Source organism: Pithys albifrons, chromosome Z, assembly GCF_047495875.1.
Source record: "Pithys albifrons albifrons isolate INPA30051 chromosome Z, PitAlb_v1, whole genome shotgun sequence".
Classification (NCBI taxonomy): domain Eukaryota; kingdom Metazoa; phylum Chordata; class Aves; order Passeriformes; family Thamnophilidae; genus Pithys; species Pithys albifrons.
This window is the reverse complement of record NC_092497.1, coordinates 54570946-54582345: the sequence shown is the minus strand read 5'-3', so window position 1 is coordinate 54582345 and position 11400 is coordinate 54570946. Positions and strand designations below refer to the sequence as shown.

Genomic DNA, 11400 nt, shown 5'->3' with positions numbered 1-11400 from the left:
CTTCCAACCCTAACAACGCTGTGTTTCTGTGAAGTAGTGATTACTTAGTTTCACAAAAGATTTTTCTTCCCATGGTCCATGCTGCAACTTTAATCCTGGAGCCGGTTAACAGGTCTGATTTACTTGAAATCCTTGGGAGATAGCAAGCATCTCCACTCAAAGATGGTAAAATATATAGAAGTGGAAAAGTCATGATGCACTTCCTTTCTCAAGCAGTACCAGAGGGGGGACCACATGACGTTTGTTTTTCTGTGGATTTGAGTCTTCTGACGGGGCTGAGGATCAGCTCCTGCTCGTGGGACCTAAGGATTTAGTCGACCGAAAAGTCGACTTCATTCCTCGGTCACCGAATGGGTAGGTACTCATCCTTCACCAGACTGAATAAAATGACCTCGGAGGTCCCTATGTAGCTTCCACTTTGCCTGCAAGTGAGTGGAAGGGGGCTATTTTGGGACGGGCAGCATCCGCGCCGGGGAGCGCCCCATGGGCGGAGAGAACTGGGAAAGTGGTTAAATCTCTGTCTGCCTGTCTGTCTGTCCGGCCGGGGCAGGGGCCGGGGGCGGGGGCGGTCCGGGGCTGGCGGAGGAGGGGCTGATCCCCGCCGGCCCCTCCGCTCACACCGCCCCTCGCTCTGCTCCCGGCGGCGGCTCCCGGCGGCGGCTCCGGCGCCCGGTCGGACGGGGAGGGCGCCCGCGGGACAGGTAGGCAGGGACCGGACCCGACCCATCCCATCCCGTCCCGTCCCGTCTCATCCCACCCCACCCCATCCCGCAGGTGCGGCGATCAGAAGCCGCGGTGCTCGGCGTGGTTGCGGGGTCCCCGAGGAGGAGGATGGGAAAGGCAGCATCACTCCCGCAGGAGGGTTTGCCCTGGGCAGAAGCATCATCGGGGTAGCGGTGGCATCCCGGGCTGCCGATCGGTGCCTACGCCTTTGCAGAATGTTTCCCTCCGCGTTCGCGCTGACGGGCGACCGGGATGCGGGATGCAGGAGCGCTCCTGGCCGCTGTTTTCCAGCTGCCATCGCCCCTGCTTCAGCCGTCCGGAGCCGGGACGAGTCACTTCAGGCTCTCTGTTTAGCTGATTTTTGCCACTAAGGGTCTGTTTTAAAAGGTTATCGTTCGTTTCCACGGAAAGCTTTTGGCAGCCCTGGGCAGAGACTGGAACGAGCGTACGGACTGGAATAGAGAGATGTTTGTGTATATATGTAAATAAGCGTGACCTGCACGTGAAAATGCACATTTGTTTAATACTTTGACTTCGTTCCAACATATGTCCTTCAGCAGAAGCTGCCTAGAGAAATGCTCAGTTGTGTGGTATCCTGGACAGATTTTCTTTTGGCGACAGCAGCAGTACTGTAAATATTTCCTATTCTGTCTTTCAGCCAAGAAATAGGTTCAATCTGGAAATGTAGGCACAAATCAATTAGGAAAAATATGCAGCTGCTTTTCCTCGAACGAGCTAGGAATGCAGTGCCTTTTGGTAATCTTATTAATTACTTAAATGTTGCTGGCAGTCACTGAGAGACTGAAATGTAGTCTAAGAGCCATATATTTCCCAGAGTCAGATACAGCTCTGAAGTTTTTCCAAAGTACCCACTTTTCACTGTGGAGCAAGTTTAAAACCTCTTTTTGGAACATGCCATCAGTACAGAAGATGTTCCATGGCTTATTTTATCACATTTGTAACTGAGTTTTGGCAGCAGTAATTTGGAAAGCGGATTAACGTAAATGACTCTGTTTAGGAAAAATGTTTTCATCCAGCAACTTAGAAGGAAAAAAAAAAAGGGCAAGTCTGAAAGTGGCATTTGTTTCCCGGCAGATAAACTACAGACTTAGGCTGAAAAGCTTAGGTGCTTTGATTGAACAGCATGTCTGATGTGAGACTGAAACTGAAAGCTGGCTTCAGTTTCCTTGTCAACATCCCTAAATGGCATTTGTGCCCAATAGCGCAGTGCTGGGAGTAAAGCATACGTAATTAGGTATGTGTGTTCCTCATGAAGTGGAGGGGGGTGTGCAACTGTCTGAGCTGGAGACAGAATTTAAGAAAATTACAGCCTGGGTGGCCAAAGTATCTGTACTGGTTGCTAGTCACTGGCCTGCAAATGAAATGGCATTGGGATGTCTATTTTTATTTTCCATCTCAAGTCAGAAAGGTCAGCTGGGCAGATGTGCTCCAGATTTTTAATAAACTGGACAGTGTAATTTAGGCCTAAGTTTCTACTTGTTTGCTCAAGTAATTCATCCACCTGCACAGTACCAAAATATGGAAACTTATATAAAAAATTTATTTTTCTTACACAGCCAACTGAAAACAATCAAATTTAAATGTGAGTTGCTCCCACAAGGGGTGGATCAGTTGCATCATGTTAGTATTGACTGTTAACATGCAGCGGAGATATCGTGGCTCTTTAAGATTTTGCAGTTTTAAGTCAGGAAATGTTGCAATTCTCTGCTGGAGGATGAGCAGTTCACAGGACTGGCAGTGAATTTTCTGTCTTGCTCACTGACTACAATCCATACCTTGCAAAAAAATTCTCAACTGCTCAGTGACCTGTGTGAGCTGGTTGTGCTTATTTAATTTCATTGTAAATCGCTCACCAGAGTTCCCCTTTTTAGTGTATCAGGTAGTGAAATGTTCCAGAGATGACCCGGTTCTGCAGGGGCAGGGCTGTGCACTCCAAGTTTGACTCCCCACAGACAGACCTGGTAGACAATAGCTGTACTACCTTTGCCTCAGTGTATGATGTTTTAGCCCTTTTTATACCACAAATTTCACCCTTTAGGCATCAACCTAAAACATGAATAGCTAATACCAACACTTTAAATGAGATTGGTGGTGTGGGAATGGGCACCCTGAGGAGTTGTCCAGGGTTTACAGTTTTAAATGAGCTGTTCCTTACCTTCAGGTGAACAGGAGAGTTTGACCATATGAACAGTCCTTTGGTGACTCTGTTTTCCACAATCAGATGCATTCAGCTCTAAGGGGACACACACACTTAGGGAAGCAAATGCAGTTTAACAAAAGCAATTAACTCATCTATGCAAAGAACTCAGGAAATGTGCATTAACATACTTAAGTTTGATTAACATCTATCAGAGTTTGGAGAGTGCTTTTGACTGCAGCTGGTAAGGATCCCTTGAATTTATATTCAGATTACTTGGCAGGAGTTTGGCATGGTCTCTCTACGTAGCTCTTGTCTAGGCATTTTCACTTATGTGGAAGCAAGTGGCTTTTGAGGAAGGTCAAAACCAAGCAGATTCTTTGCATATGTGCTACAGCTTTAGTCAAACTAAAAGATAGGTTGATTTAAAAATGCAGACTTATATAGATAGTACTGTAAGATGGATGTGATCCCATATATTTCTTCTCTATTTCTTTTTAATTGGAACACAATCTCGATCAGTAAAAATCCACTATTAGAATTTCTTTAGATAAAGAGTAGAATAGTGTAGTGAAATAACAAAGTTCTTGCATCCTTCCACCTCATAAACTATGTCTTCCTTCATGAATGATGCCAGTGGAATCAGATTTCACTATGTTACTGACTCACTGTCAGGCATTTCATCCTGATTTTTGATATTAAGAGATCAGTTTGTCAGTAATTAGTATTCTTATTCCCCTTCATATGCTCAAATCTGCATTATTTTTTTCATTTGTGAGAAGAATCTGTGTCTTGATCTTCCAAATGTTTTTTTTTTCTTATGAAAAGAGTATGTATCATCCAAAGCCATCTGTCAGAAAACTAGGAGGAGTATTCTGGGGAGGGATTTGCTATACTAGAATAGCTTTATTGATTGTGTCAGCATTCTCGTTAATTAACCCATTCAAACTGTCTGGTCTTTAATTGATGTTTTGCTTGTGTAAGGATTTGTGGTTCATGCCTTTGGATGAAGACATTAGGTTTATATTAAAATGTGGACAGCCATCCCTTCATGTTTTATCTGTGTTTTGTATCTGATTGTCAGAGAAATTAGCCCACAGTGAGCAATGAGAGACTAATTCTGAGCTTTTTTGCTGTCCAAAATAATGAAAAAATACAGATTGGGAAGCAGAAAACATAATTTTAACTTTGACATTGACTTGCTGTGACCTCAGGAAGAGAATTTAATCTTCCTGTAAACAAACACTCTTCTAAGCCTAACAAATTACTTTTGTTGAACACACAGAGATACAAGTGTGTGCAAATTTCTTCATTCAAAGAAAATTGAATATAAAGACTTTATATTAATATGTCATTTTAGAAACAGAAACTCTGGCATGAACAGCTGTAGGTTGCATGGCTCCAGTGTCTACCACTCCAGTCACAGGACATGTGCTGTAGCACAAAAAACATAGCAGAAAATCATCTTGCCTTTTATAATCTAAACTCTAAGACAAACAAGATATAAGAAAGGATAATGAAATAATGAAAACAGCTGTCAAGCCACAGCTGTGTTATGTTTCATCAAATATAATGGAGATGAAAATGTTTAAGTGGATTAATGACAGCTTTTTTTTCAGATAAGAGTCTTCGAACAGGAGGAGTGTAGAACTACTCCTCTGTAGCACCCTTATATTATCAGTGAGGGCTGGAACCGTGGCCTTGCCCAAAAGGGGTCAACATCTTACTAAGTATTGGAAATGTTGGGCATATGAAGAGACCATGAAAGGCAAGGGTGGAGTCTCAGAGAAGTCACGACTTTAGGATGATGTAGAAGGTGAATTTGTCTGACTGGACCAGAGAAGACCAGCAGGGTTTTGTGGTGTGGATAAAACTGTCCAGGCAGTAGAGTGGGGAGCCTGACCCAGCCTGATGGGAAGGGCATCTATGGAAAGGTCTGCTCAAACAGCAGTGGACAGTGTAGAGCAGAAGGAGGGCTGGTCAACACTGCTTAAGAAGGAAAGATTATCCAGAGAGGGATAATGTACATTTAGGGCAACTGGCAGGTGTTGCAGGGTCGAATACCAAACCAGAGTTCAGAAGAAGTTATGTTCCTTTGGTGGGCTGCAAAAGAAATAAAAACTAAATATGCAAGCTGTTAATTTGTTGTTCCATGCATACTCCCACTTCTTTTGGAAAGAAGTCACTGCTTTCTGAAGTTTTCTGTACATCACAAGCATTTAGTTCTTGATATATCATGCCTGTCTCCTTCAGGGGTAGACCCTGCAAATCCTCTTCCAAGTGAGTAGCTCTGTATTTCAAGAGTATCTCTTCAAGACTTGGAGCACAAAATGATTCAAGAGACTGTAAGGGCAGGAGGATGTTGTTCTTAACATAGTTTGGTCTCAGCCCTGTGAGAATATTTTCCATTAATGAAAACAGAGACATCCGTGCAGGGTTTCAATAAGTTCAGCATGTTTACATCATCTTTTGAAGTATCTCCTGTACAATCTTACGTATTTTCCAGGATTTTTGGGGGTGTGGGGCAAGGGTACTCAGTGAATTGAAGGAATTTACAGAGCAATTAGTAAAATAACATTGTCCCCTGGTAAGTTACTCTTTTTTGTCCTGTGGAAATGTTTTGATTTTATCTTGCAGACTTGTTTTTCTGAAGTATAGGAGAAAAACATTCAAGGTGGAGATAACTGTGATTTGGGATTTTTCCCATCCCCCACTGTTACTTGAAACATAATACTCTGCCATAAAGGGCTTGGGAAAAGTCATGATGAGATCCTCATCTACAGTTTTCCATGGGTCTGGCAGTGCTGCCTGCACTCTGCAGTCCTGCTGCAGCTCTGCAGTGGTGCCAGCCCAGGCTGTGGGAGCTGCCAGAGAACTCCCCAGCTCTGGCTCCATCCATGGGGAGCCAGCGTGTACTGGAGGAAGCTGTATGCCCCAGCCCCATTCTGACCATCATAGGTCATGTCTAAAGGTCAGGGCTATGGGGTGCATCTTCCTTGGATAGCAGAGTCAGGAGGGACAGCTGGGGAGGGACTTGGGGCTGTGATACTGTGCTTGTCTTCTCCTAAACCGGGTTTTAGGGCATCCTTCTGACCTCACATACTGCAAAGCTGAAGTAAGTGAAACTTATTCCTGTGTTTTCTCCCTTGGCAGCACCACAGTTCTGTTTTTTATTACCATGTTGAAGTTTGGTGTTGATTCACACATAGCAATTAAAAATAAGGCTATTTTATGTTACTTGCCCCTTTCTCTGTGTGATCCACAGAGGAGCATCATAATCGGTTGATTTGGATGAGAGGTTTTGAATTCTGACTTTAAAGTTTTCGGCATTGCTGGACTGATGAACTGAAGAGCAGGGAAAGAGTTTGGATGGCCAGGCTCTGCCAAAAGGAGCCCCCAAAGTGAATGTTTTGTGTGAAAGCATGCCTTGCAGTTTGAGCCCAGAGTGACAATGATTGTAACACAATGCTGTTCATGTGACAGTGAGACAAAGAGGCCATTATGCATGGCTGACTGGCATCAGATCCTCCAAAAGCCCATAGTCAGACCAAGCTTGATCACTCTGAGAATGTGAACACACTGGAAGAACTTGCATGTTAAAAAAGAGAAGAAAAAGGCGTCTCTGTGCACACCAAGGTCTGGTTAAGTTATAAGTACAAAATAACATAATTGACTTTTTTATGTGTTTTTTGGAAGTTGCTGTCAGGAATCAGCAAAAAACATGTAACATAGCATTGGGAGCAGACAGGGTGGGAATAAGACAGAATATACCAACAGGCCAAGTAGATCTTCCACTTCCTTTGCTCCATGCTACAGGGTTGCTTGCTACTGTGTGCTTTTGAACATGTATGACTGAGTTTTAATTTCCCCCAAAGTGTTTACAAAATTTTGGACCACACTGCTCTGTCAGTACACACACACACATATCATGATCACTAGAACTTAAGCCTGTGTGTGTTTGTGGTAAGCATTTGTTTGCTGGTTTATAAACCCTCTTCAAAGGGTTTCAAGAGCACTTGATACATGAAGAAATGTCCCTGACAGCTTGTGAGCTGTGGCAGTCTTGGTCCCAAAGGCAGCATACTTCTGTCAGCCATTGCAAATATACTGAGTAAATAGGATATAGCAGCTGGAGTGGAAAACTCTTCAGTTAGAGAGGTATTTGTTTAAAAACAACTGTTTTGCCTTTGCAGCCTTGAGGGCTGGATTGACTTCTCCATCACATAGGAGGTGGCATCTGATGATGGCCAGAGTTGCTGGTGATCCCACCCAGCAAAGAGATTTGGCCTCACTCCTAACTACTGCTACACTTTTTTCTTTTTTTCTTTTTTTTGCTTTCCCAAGTTAAGAAAATTTCACAGTTTTCACCAGCTGCCTGACTGTTGCTCTGTTGTCACCAAAATCAGAGCCTGTCTCTTTATTACCCTCATTTTGCCTAAGAAAATCCCACTTAACTCTCTTACCACCTTCTCTCCAACTTCCTTCTGCTCAGATGGTGAAAAACCTAAAAGCAGAATAATGCTTTGGGCCCTTTTTTCAGCCGTAGCTACAGAGTGTGCAGGAGCTGTTTGTGGGCTCCTCTGGATCCAGGGGAGACCCCTTGAGACAGAGCCCTGGATGGGGTATCCATGAGTGGCACTGCCGGATTGTCCCTTTAACTCCCGGCTCTGCTTGCTCCGTAATGGAGCTTTCCTGCCTTTTTAATCCACACCACATGCGGGTGACCCGAGCAAACCCTGTGGGAAGACAGAAGCCCTGTTGTGTGTTTGTAGAGCAGTTGCTCGGAAGCTGATGTACAGCTGTGGCTGGGCTTGTTTGGAAGTGAAGAGTAACTTGATCTTTTAATCTTTTTTTCTTTTTTTTTCCCCTCTCCCCCCTACCCCACCGTCCCCAGACTGGTATTGTAAATAACAACTGTTTCTAGAGGGTACCTGCCAGTGAGATTGAAATGCATATTTTAAACTGAAGGGTAGATTTCATGAAGATTTTATCAGTCTGCAAAGACTGTAATTTTCTCTTTTTTTACTAATTTAATTTTAGGTAGTTTCATTTCTTTTAAATAGAGGGAATAATTGAACAAAGGCTGAGGGCTCAGTTTTCTTGCTTGCTTGGATCAAACCAGGAATAACTCAAGTAGACTTTCAGAGTAGCTGAGGTGAGGTGTGTGGTCCTGGGTCCCTTGTGCATCACCTGGTTCTTGAATTTTACGGTCTGGGAAGACACATACCTCTGTGTCATCCACCAAAGCCAGGATAACTGGCCTCTTTAAATAGACAATTAAATTTTCTATTAGAAAAAAGTGGAATTGACAGCTCTGTGATGAGCTCTGTTGAGAGTTCACACCATCAGTGCTCTTTGTGCTTTAGGGTTGGTTTGGACCAAAGGCACTGCAGCTTGTAAATACTGCTCTGCCACAGGGCTCTGTCACTGCAAGACAGAAGATAGTCCTGAACCAAAGTTCCAGGGAACTTGTTTAAACTCTGAACCCACAAGGGTGCATTTGTAATCATTGAGTAAGAAGATTGAGTGAGTAGGCTTTGAAAAACCAAAAGATAGCAAGAAAGAAACTTCCTTGCTCTAAGTATCCCTGCTGCTCAGTAAATTTTTCCATCTCCATTACCCATTTCCATCAGAGAGCCATGAGACTTAATCTCATCTCTGGCATAATATTGTTCCTCTGAAACTTTAATGCTCTTTTTCGATATGCTCCACTCTTTCTTGCTGAACACTAATTCATGCCAATTTGCATTATGTATGAATAAAGACAATCAGAATATGCATTCATGGTAAGTGAACCTCAAAGGTTGCAGTGATTTGGGGTTCTGGTCAGCACCATGAAGTTGCAGAAGAAAATTTTTTGTGTGTTTGCGTATTGTCAACCTTTCTGTGTGTATTTCAACAGTAAATCAACTTCAGAAAGATTGGTTTTGTTTGGTTGGTTTGCTGAAGCAGTGCTGGGATGTGGGGAGGAAATGCTCTTTCTCATCTAGCAATGAGAGATGCTGTAAAGAAAGTCTGAGTTTGCTGCCTCTTGGTCTGCACTAGGAAGCTTTTGGAATTAAGTAGAAATCTATTGCAGTCACTCCAAAAATGTCTATTGCCATTCAGAAACATCTCTGGAGCCTGCATCCTACTTTAAACTTTCTCTTCTTGTCCTGTGGGAGTCCCTCACTGCACTTTTGAAAATTACCCTGCTTTCTGTTGTATTGCCCATCTCCAGTGAAACAGCAAAGTTTCAGTACACTGAGCTTTTCTCTTAGGCATATATGTGTGTTTTTCTTCATTGCTCTTTCCAACCAGAACACCAGTGGGAAAAATAAAGAAATGAAAAAGCAAACAGACAAGAGGGTATTATTGGCCTCTTCAGAGGTGACCCAAATCTGTGAAAAAATTCTCTCAGATGTGATACTGTGTGTGGTGATTCCTTTGTAAATTTCTAAGACACAAAAGTCTGTATTTCATGGTTCTTGTGCTACATCTAGAATAAGTAGTGTAAGCACGATATTCATGTCATTGCCACTGTGGCAGAATATCAAACTGGAGCCATGGGTCTATGGGTAGGCTGAAAACGGAGACTAACAGACCTAAATTCTGTTTTCAGCTCTGCTGTTGACTTTATTTATGAAATAAAATAAAGCATTTAGACAGGAGACTGAATACTTTCCATATACAGTGTGGTTATTAAGAGTAGCCCTAAGAACAAAAGGCCTTCTAGTGTTAGAAGTGTTGTAGATCTTATAGGCAGCAAAAGCTGTATGTGAGATTATTACATAACATGTATCTAAAATAAATGTGCTTAAGTGGGTCCTGCCTTTTGCTAAGTTCAGTGGGGTGAGGGAGAGCAGATAATTGCAAAAGGAAAGAGACCCCAGAGAGAGAGCCACGTGGAAACTGTCTGGACCCCCTTGCAGTGTGGAGCAGCCTCAGACTCCTGAGAGCACAACAAAATCCTTCAAACTGACAGAGAGCATCTGCCCTGGCTCATCTCACCGACTGGGACAGACTCTTTCCAAAAAAACAGTCACTTGCTCTCCTGGAAGGGGGGAATTAGAGTGTCCCAACCTGCCCTCCAGAGAGAAGAAATATTTACACATGGATTAGTTCACCGGGCAGCTGATAGGTGCCCATGGCTTGCCCCAGCCCATGGTGGACAGCTTTGCTTTAGCTGCCAGCACAAAGGCATCCCTCTGCCTTTCAGGAGTGGGTGCAATGGATATTGGTACAGTTTTCCTTGCTTGTCCACACATTCTCACCTTTCTTTGCACTCTCTGGAAACACACGGAAGATTGGTGAGGAAGGTCAAATAATGCCTTGCTTGTTACTGGATGAAATTGAGGGAAGGTAATTTTAAACAATATTCCAGCTGGCCTGTCTGTCTCCTTGTTGACCATACCAGCATAGGTTTATGTGCCCTTAGTAGAAAGCCTGTGTGAAATTGTAAAAAAGAAGTTAGTTGAGGGAGAAAGTGAGTGTAAGCTCGGAGTCATTTTGCTGTGTCAGGATGGAAGATGCTAAGAGTTTGCATTTTAGAGCCGTAAGATCAGCTGGTCATAAATCCAGTGGAATAACAGTTATTGGCCAGCTCAAGATACCTGGAGTTTTCAGCAGGTATCATGATCTCTGAATTTCATAGACAACAAGCAGTTTTGTGAGTGAGTTCAGGTTTCATCCCAGATTTCCACACAGATCAGTGTCCATTCTGGTTTTGCTCTTCTCAGGAGCTCCCTCACCATATTCCCAATCCCACTGCAAAAGCTGCTGTTTTTCACTGTCCTCTCAGCCATTTGCTCATCTGGTAGCAAAATAAAGCAGTAGATGTACTGCTGAATGGGAAATCTTGTGCAGTGCAGTTTCCAAACGCTGGGTTGCTTATGTCTGTCGCCCACTAATGAGAGATGACACATTCACACATTGAGATGACCACTGTGTTTCCTTCTGAAATCAGTGATTGCTTTTAATTTACCTTAACCCGCTCCTATGAACAATTTGCAATACTTATTTTTATTCTTAATGAATGACTGAACCAAGGCCAATGTTTCTACATTTTTAGCTGAGAGGCAGCAGAAGTTGTAACAGAGATGCTGCCAGTGCCAGTTGGGCTATAAGTCTACTTACAAAGTTTGCCTGTTTTCTGGCACAGTCTCTGACACATGCACTCCAGTCAATCACAGTAAAGTGCCTAATAACAGATGTGGCAATTAAGCTGAAGAATTCTGTCTCTCTCGTTTAATTTTTATTACAGGGAATAACAGAGTACCTCATTAAACCCACGATCATAGAGATTTTTAATTTGGCATAAAAATGTCTGCAAAAATTAGATCTCTGAATAGGGTTCCTTGTTATTAAAGGTGCTCTGTCAGACAATTCTATGAATAGACCATTTTTGTAATGACAGATCTGTGCTTGTGCTACTGCTGTCCTTTTACATACTGCAAAGAGGTACAGGTTTAAAGAAGTCAACATCTGTCCTGAAGGATAACGCTTTGTGGGATTTAGGGCCTTGTGCTCAAGTTAATAAA

At 43.1% G+C, this 11400-nt stretch overlaps 1 protein-coding gene across 2 annotated transcripts in view; it reads left to right on the top strand.

The window, feature by feature from the left end:
- The first annotated feature begins 282 nt into the window (after positions 1–282).
- MEGF10 (multiple EGF like domains 10) overlaps positions 283–11400 on the top strand; it is an 86363-nt gene continuing 75245 nt past the window's right edge. The window contains exon 1 of one of the 2 annotated variants that reach the window (XM_071580840.1): positions 283–354. The gene's annotated coding sequence lies outside the window, so the exon portion shown is untranslated. Of the gene's footprint in view, positions 355–646; positions 702–11400 lie in introns of those variants that run through there. The other variant, XM_071580839.1, reaches the window with a different exon arrangement.